We start from the raw sequence: 7219 nt of genomic DNA on the forward strand, positions 1-7219 counted from the left end.
GTCTTCCATTATAAAGAAATGGTTGTTGCACATACCACACTTATTTTTCTAATTGTCTGAATCTTGAATGCCCAAAGTGTGAAATTTTTATGGATTTTTTGTTTGTGGTGCCATTCAATAGATGGCGCAGGAGTTTTAGTTACATACATAGATACTGGCATTCACGCTACGCCCATTATAGTAAGTTAAATAGGCACATATTCCAGTTAAATTATTAAACTGGTAAATATATGAATGATTCCCCTTCACGTTGCTTTAACTTTCTTATTTTTATAAAATCAAAAGCTAACATTCCCAAACATCTGTGTTCGTCATACTCAATTTATACCAATTTAGATTCTATAGAACCAGTCACACCATGATAGCTATAACAACAACAGTATGCACAAAGATTTAAGTCTTAAGACTATAATTTACCATAATCCATAATCTAAAGGGTTCTTAAACAGTCTGTTAGTATCGTTGAAAAGTTCATTATTCTTTTCTGAACGTTTTAAAATATTAAAAAAAGCGTTTTAATGGAATAACTAAAATACATTTTCAAAAGAGAAAATCTAAGCCTACACATGGTATTAGCTTAGAGTATAATCCTCCTTCGTAACAGTACAGTAGGAATTACTATAATTGATTGTGCCTGGCCGTAACCTGTACGATGTAAGAACAATTAATCACAAAGAATTAGTTTGTTTTTCGTTCTTGTTTGTCAACTTGTATAGTTGCCAAGCCCATTAAATATACACCACAGACTTTAAGATCATCATTTTATGTCGTAAAATTCACAAGATTTTTAGAACTCTAAATCGTCATAGTAACCAATCATTTTGACCTTTGAACCACAACATGACTGATTTATGTGACGTCAGTAATATATCGCGTATTTGCTTAAAGTTCTATCGTCAATCGCAAAAATAAAGTTTTAAAATCTTATACTTTAAATCTTGTAACTAAACATTTATAACGAAGTAGTATTTAGTTATTAACTTTCAGTGATCTACATGCAATTTTCATTAGCATTTTGGGCTTAGCATAGTTTGGTGGTGAAGACGATCGACTCTCAATCTGAGGGTCGCGGGATCGAAACCCGTTCACGAACTTGCTCACCCTTTCAGCCATGAGGGCGTTATGATAATTAATTCCACTGTTCGTCGGTAAAGAGTTGGCGGTTGGTAGTGTTGACTAGCTGTATTCTCTTTTGTTTATCACTTTAAACGCAAATAGCTATCGATTAGCTCTGTGCGAACATTCAACAAACAAGTCACTGGTGTTTTTATATTATACGAACTTGTTACCCCTTTTCTTTTTACGTAATATCTTATACATTTTCAGATTGTATAAAATGTAAATTATTTGTAGTGGTTAGCTAAGCCTTATTTATCTATTACATAAGTATAGTTGCTCATTGCTGAAATGTCTTCATATGTTATATTCACGAGTTCTGTTTTTACCTGACTCGGAAGATACCTTCTTTGAATTTTTTATGGCTGTTAATTTAAATATACATATTACTACAATGCTTTCTTGTACTTTTTAAAAAAATCTACTGTTACTACTCTTATTGAAAACCTAATTATCTATGCTTCCCAATCCCGTGAGTTTATTTCAGTTTTCTTAATGTGAATAAAAGTTGCACAGATACTTGTGGCAGTAAGGTAGTTTAATTTAGAAGTTTGAACTAGAAATGCCCGATAATGGACATACAAATAATCTCCAGTTTTTTGGCAGAAACATGCAAATTATTCAAATTGGTTTAGACAGTTGTTTTCAGTGAGTATCAAGAGAGAGTACATAATAAGTAATATTGTACGCTAGGTCACTTATTAGATGTTACAGTATTAAAAAAATCATCGCAATTGCCAGCAAAAGTAAGATTACTGATGATGTACGAGGAGTCTTCATGAAGAATCTTGATTCAGAATTCAAAGTTGATCCGAAACCTTTGATCGAAATTTGCTCCAGGGTTTCAAGCTTGGTATACTTTGTTTTTTTTAACTGTAAATTAGTCACTGTAATGAAATTCTCTCATCAATTCGAATCAATTATTTCATGCAAAATCAAACTTTTTTTTTTTTCAAAAACAATAGCGAGCAGTTTTTGGACAGTTAATTACATAGGCCTGCGAATTTAAACTTCTTAAAAGTTGTTTTGGTTTTAATAACGGATTTTCCATATATCAGCTACGAAGATTTCGAAAATAATATTCTTTTTTTTTCTATCACGTAAGAATTTTTTACAACTCGGGAAGAAAAAAAAAACTCTTGCACAGATCAAATTATTATTTCGTTTTCCACAATGAACATTTTTTTATTATTATGTTTGTGTTCTAGAACGGTCGATAAGCCCCATGTCGCGATTGGTATAGATAAATCTATAGCCAGTGGTTGTCAACATTTTAAGCCTAACTAAATGATTCACTCATGTAAAAGTACGTATGACGTTTTTGTGAAAAATCTCTACGTGATGGAGATAAATGGAATTGTTGTAGAACATGTAAACATTTCAAGACAATAAAACCATTGCAGGCCTATGTTATCATTGTTACCATTATTTCAGCAACAAATGATGGGGTAGTATTTCAAAACTCGTACAGTCGAAATGTTGCTAAAACGAATAATTTGATATATTTATATTGACTTAGTCGTTTTGGGATGATTTATGTTACTACATGACGTAATAACAGTTATATATATGTGTGTGTGTGTGTTTCCGTGTAAAGGAGTGATAAACGCGACTATACTTTCCTGTTTAAAGGTAAAACATGTACATACACGTGTATGCCGGTAGAGAAGTTGGCGAAACTTGTTGCCTATAGGGGGCATAAGATGCGATTTGTTATCTTGAATAAAAGGTCCAAAGTTGCTTTGACATACTTGTATGTTTAACAACTACACTATGCACAGACTAATGATTTTACTTTAAACTTTGTATATACAGCTATATCTTGTCGACGTGTCGGAAGCACCCAATCTTTCGCAAATGATTTGAATCCTGTTCCTGTATCACTGGTACTTGTAAGATTCATATAATCAGTCAGGAACAATTTTCTATAGAACAGATGTAAGTAATTTATTTTTATTTAGTGGAATTATTCAGCCACCCGTATAGAGCATACAAAAATTTAAGTTTTAATTATTAGGCGAATTTCAAGTTCAGCTTTTCGTGTTTTACAATGATTGTGTATATGTATTTCCGTGTATCTGTATTCAACGGTTAATTGAATGTTATTTTTGCCCTTTTTGAATGCATGTTACTTCAACGTTTTTTTTTTTTTTGTAACTAAGGGATTTTAGGTACTTTAACTTGTCCTCCATTACTTTAACTTTTCATAACGTTGCTCTCTGAATAAATTGACATCATCGCTGTTTTGAACCCTCCATCCCCCCTATTTCCATAGTAGAGCTATCAAATTCTAACATATTACTCTCCAATTGACTTCTTCGTGCTTCTTACATGATTTTTTTAACTTTTGGTACTTATCACAAAAAGTTGTCGTGCTTTTGGAAATAGTGAACACATTATTTTTTCCCCACTAGTTTAGTTCAAGCAGTTTTAGGTTGTGTTTATAATTGTAGATTTATTTTTTCTTGTGCAGTAGTATTATAAGGCTCAGAAAGACCTGTATAGAATCTAATGACACGCATTTCCAGGGAGCATTCTCAGCATTTTGTTTTTGCTGTTAATTATCCAAATACCATTGGAAATGCTCTTTAGCTCACGTAGATCAGGCCCACTGACCTCCCCCGGTGGGACAGCAGTAAGTTTCAGGATTTACAACGCTAAAATCAGGGGTTCGATTCCCTCTGGTAGACACACTCCCTTTTTTCAAACATAGTTCTCCCAGTGGCACAGCTGTATTTTTGCGGCCTTATACTGCTAGAAATCGGGTTTCGATACCCGTGGTGGGTAGAACACAGATAACCCATTGTGTAGCTTTGTGCTTAATAACAAACAACAACAAGGCTTCCGCCAGTACTTCAGAAACAAGATGTTTGTTTTGTGACTCTGTTTTACCCCAGAAAATGAAATCTAACAACGTATATATTTAGTGTGTGTATATGTGTAATTATTATAATCATTACAAGGCGGTAAATGGTTATTTAATTTGTGTCACGAATTGGTGTTAGTGTGTCATATCGTTTTGATTTACATATGTTGTGTATATTTTAGAATCAAATCCTGAAAACGGAAAATGATTTAGAGGGGGGGGGGAGTGTTGCAACGGAGATTAAGCAAAATGTTCACATCATATTTTGTTACTTTGATAACTACCAAAACATAAAAAAAGAATCCCAGAATATGATATTATAAAGTTGTTATTAATCAGGGTTCGTGTTCGGGATTTTATTCTGATATATTGCAAATTTGTCATTAATATATATCTATAGAACCAGTTGAAGAAGTATTATTGGGGAAATCCAGATAGTAGCATTGAAGGGTGGAGGACGAGAGCTATACTAAAACAGAAGATTGGTTTTAGTATAATAATACCACAACGTCTTGGTTTAATGTCCAAATATCATGTTGAGGGCTGGAATGCCAACTTCAAGGACAGTTTTGTTGTCTTCCCTATTGATATATAGTACTTTATTACTCTTCTTACTGCCCTTTTTCTTCCTTTAAATGTAACAAGAGAACAACTACTTTTCCACTTGTGGTTGTAGACAAACGAAAGGTGGTAAATATGTGGGACGTTGTGGGCTTGAGCACACACACATCTGGCTGCAGACAGTGAAAGGTGGTAAATATGTGGGACGTTGTGGGCTTGAGCACATACACATTATTATATTTAAACATGTGAGCTCGGCGAAATTGAGATTAAACCGGATAGATGAAGTACCCCCCCCCCCTCAACGCAAATTGGGTCTTACTTCCGCCGGTACCTGAAAAACCAACACACATTACATAATGATCCTCCTCCTGGTGTTGGATGTTTGTTTTGTGGCCGGTACCTGAAAAACCAACACACATTACATAATGATCCTCCTGCTGGTGTTGGATGTTTGTTTTGTGGCCGGTACCTGAAAAACCAACACACATTACATAATGATCCTCCTGCTGGTGTTGGATGTTTGTTTTGTGGCCGGTACCTGAAAAACCAACACACATTACATAATGATCCTCCTCCCGGTGTTGGATGTTTGTTTTATGGCTGTGTTTTTACCTCAGAAAATTATATCTAACAACATATATAGTTGTTTTTTGTTTAGGACCAGAAATATTGCTAACAACTGATAAAGCAATGCATTTTAATATTTATAAGTAATTAATTAGCTGTTCTAGTGGCCAGGTTTATTCTTAATGTCTGATACGAAGTTATCATTTAAACGTATTCTTTTAACACTGCACCAAATTGCTTGTAGAGTCACGGCTGTTGGCCACGAGATTTTTAATAACAAGGGATAAAACAGCTGGTAGTTTTAGTCGGATATCTGACTCTTGATATCCTATCGGATAGTAGATGTGTGGCCATACATATTGAAAAATGCGACGCAGGAGGGAGTTACTACTTCATTATAGTATAGCATTAAATTAATTACTTTGCCATTGTTTTTTTTAAAATATAAATCTAATAAAGATGTACAGTATGAGTAAGCAGTTATTGCTGGCTCTTTAAGGGAATGCAGTAGGTGATTCGTTGAAACAGTGACTTGTACTTCCAATCATTTACCGAGACTGTTGTTTGGATTGTGCATGCCGTTGTTGTCACTGCAGATTCCTTGACCAAGTCTGGCATACAATAGTAATACAAAGGGTTGGTTTGATGTTTATCTAAACTACATAACACATGGATGTATTACGACTACCAGAACTTCCACTCCTTAATACCAAGGGCAAAGTTACTATATTTAGAAACTAGTAGAAAATACTAGATGACGCAGTTCCTATTATGTATGACACACATGCAAGCAGCATCACGCCTGCATAATGTTGTCAGAGAATCCATGCTATCTGGTTATCCGATTCATTTTCCAAAGACAATGGCTAATTTTACTAACTTTCTTCGAGCTGTTCTTTATACTGAGTGTTGTGACAGTAAGAAACAAAATTACTCAATATGTAGATCTTTGTAAGCAACCAGGTAATGTGAGGGTTAACATTTGGTTTGAATTTTTTGGTCCTGCTAATAAAACTCCTTGGCTCGAACTGTGGATGTTGCCAGTCTAATTCAACTTTCGTAATACTATTGTTTACTGTGTTTTATTACAATTAAGCACATGTATTCATAGAAAAAAATACACATGAGAAACATGAAAAGAGATAACTCCTATACATCTATCAAAGCTTTCAAGCGACATTACTTCCTATATTCATGTTTAATTTTAATACATCATAAAAAATCAAATGTAGTGACATCGCAATTCTGTCTTAAGAAATTTAATAGTTTTTTATACAAACACGTGATAATGCATCATGGCTTTCTATTTAGCTGTTATAGCATTACATTTTATTGGGCATCATTTTAGCCCGTCACTACAACAGATACTTCAAAATCAATCTATCACCTATTGTTTGTATAATATAAAAGCCTATTTAGAATCTTATATTGTATTTGATTACTATTTTTTCTTATATTTCTCAACGTAAATATTCAGACCCTTTGAAAATGTATGAATTGTAACAGTTTTTCAAATTGCGAGTACTATTTGAGTATAAAAGCGGAGCATTCGATTGTCATACGAAAACTCTGGTTTCGATGACAAATGCCTATATTAAATCTAATTATAGTATATATATGTTTAAGAATCAAAATCTAAACTTCATTGGTTGGGTTATCGGATTCACCGTTTTTTGGATTCTGAACTTAGTGATAAATGCAAATAAATGTGATAAATTTGTGAAGAAATTCAATTATTTAAATTATAACACCTAATTCATATGCAACTATCAAGTGTTAAAATTCAGTGGAACATACTGAAGTTTCCTGTCTTTGTTTTTTCCTTAATTTTCATTGAATGTAAACGAATCAGTAGTAGTTGTCATTCCTAAGCCTACCCGTTAATATATGATCAATAACACAGCAATATCATGGTTTTCACGAAGACTTACTTTCCCTAATATATGATCAATAACACGCCAATATCATGGTTTTCAGGAAGACTCACTTTCCCATATGTATGATCAATAACACAGCAATATCATGATTTTCACGAAGACTTACTTTCCCTAATAAATGATCAATAACATAGCAATATCATGGTTTTCAGGAAGACTCACTTTCCCA

At 33.5% G+C, this 7219-nt stretch overlaps 1 protein-coding gene across 1 annotated transcript in view; it reads left to right on the forward strand.

Moving 5' to 3' along the window:
* The first annotated feature begins 2931 nt into the window (after nt 1–2931).
* LOC106468417 (putative polypeptide N-acetylgalactosaminyltransferase 9) overlaps nt 2932–7219 on the forward strand; it is a 111998-nt gene continuing 107710 nt past the window's right edge. Inside the window, exon 1 of the mRNA XM_022396754.1 lies at nt 2932–3054. The gene's annotated coding sequence lies outside the window, so the exon portion shown is untranslated. The remainder of the gene's footprint in view (nt 3055–7219) is intronic.

The sequence above is a fragment of the Limulus polyphemus genome, unplaced genomic scaffold, assembly GCF_000517525.1.
Source record: "Limulus polyphemus unplaced genomic scaffold, Limulus_polyphemus-2.1.2 Scaffold3000, whole genome shotgun sequence".
Lineage (NCBI taxonomy): Eukaryota > Metazoa > Arthropoda > Merostomata > Xiphosura > Limulidae > Limulus > Limulus polyphemus.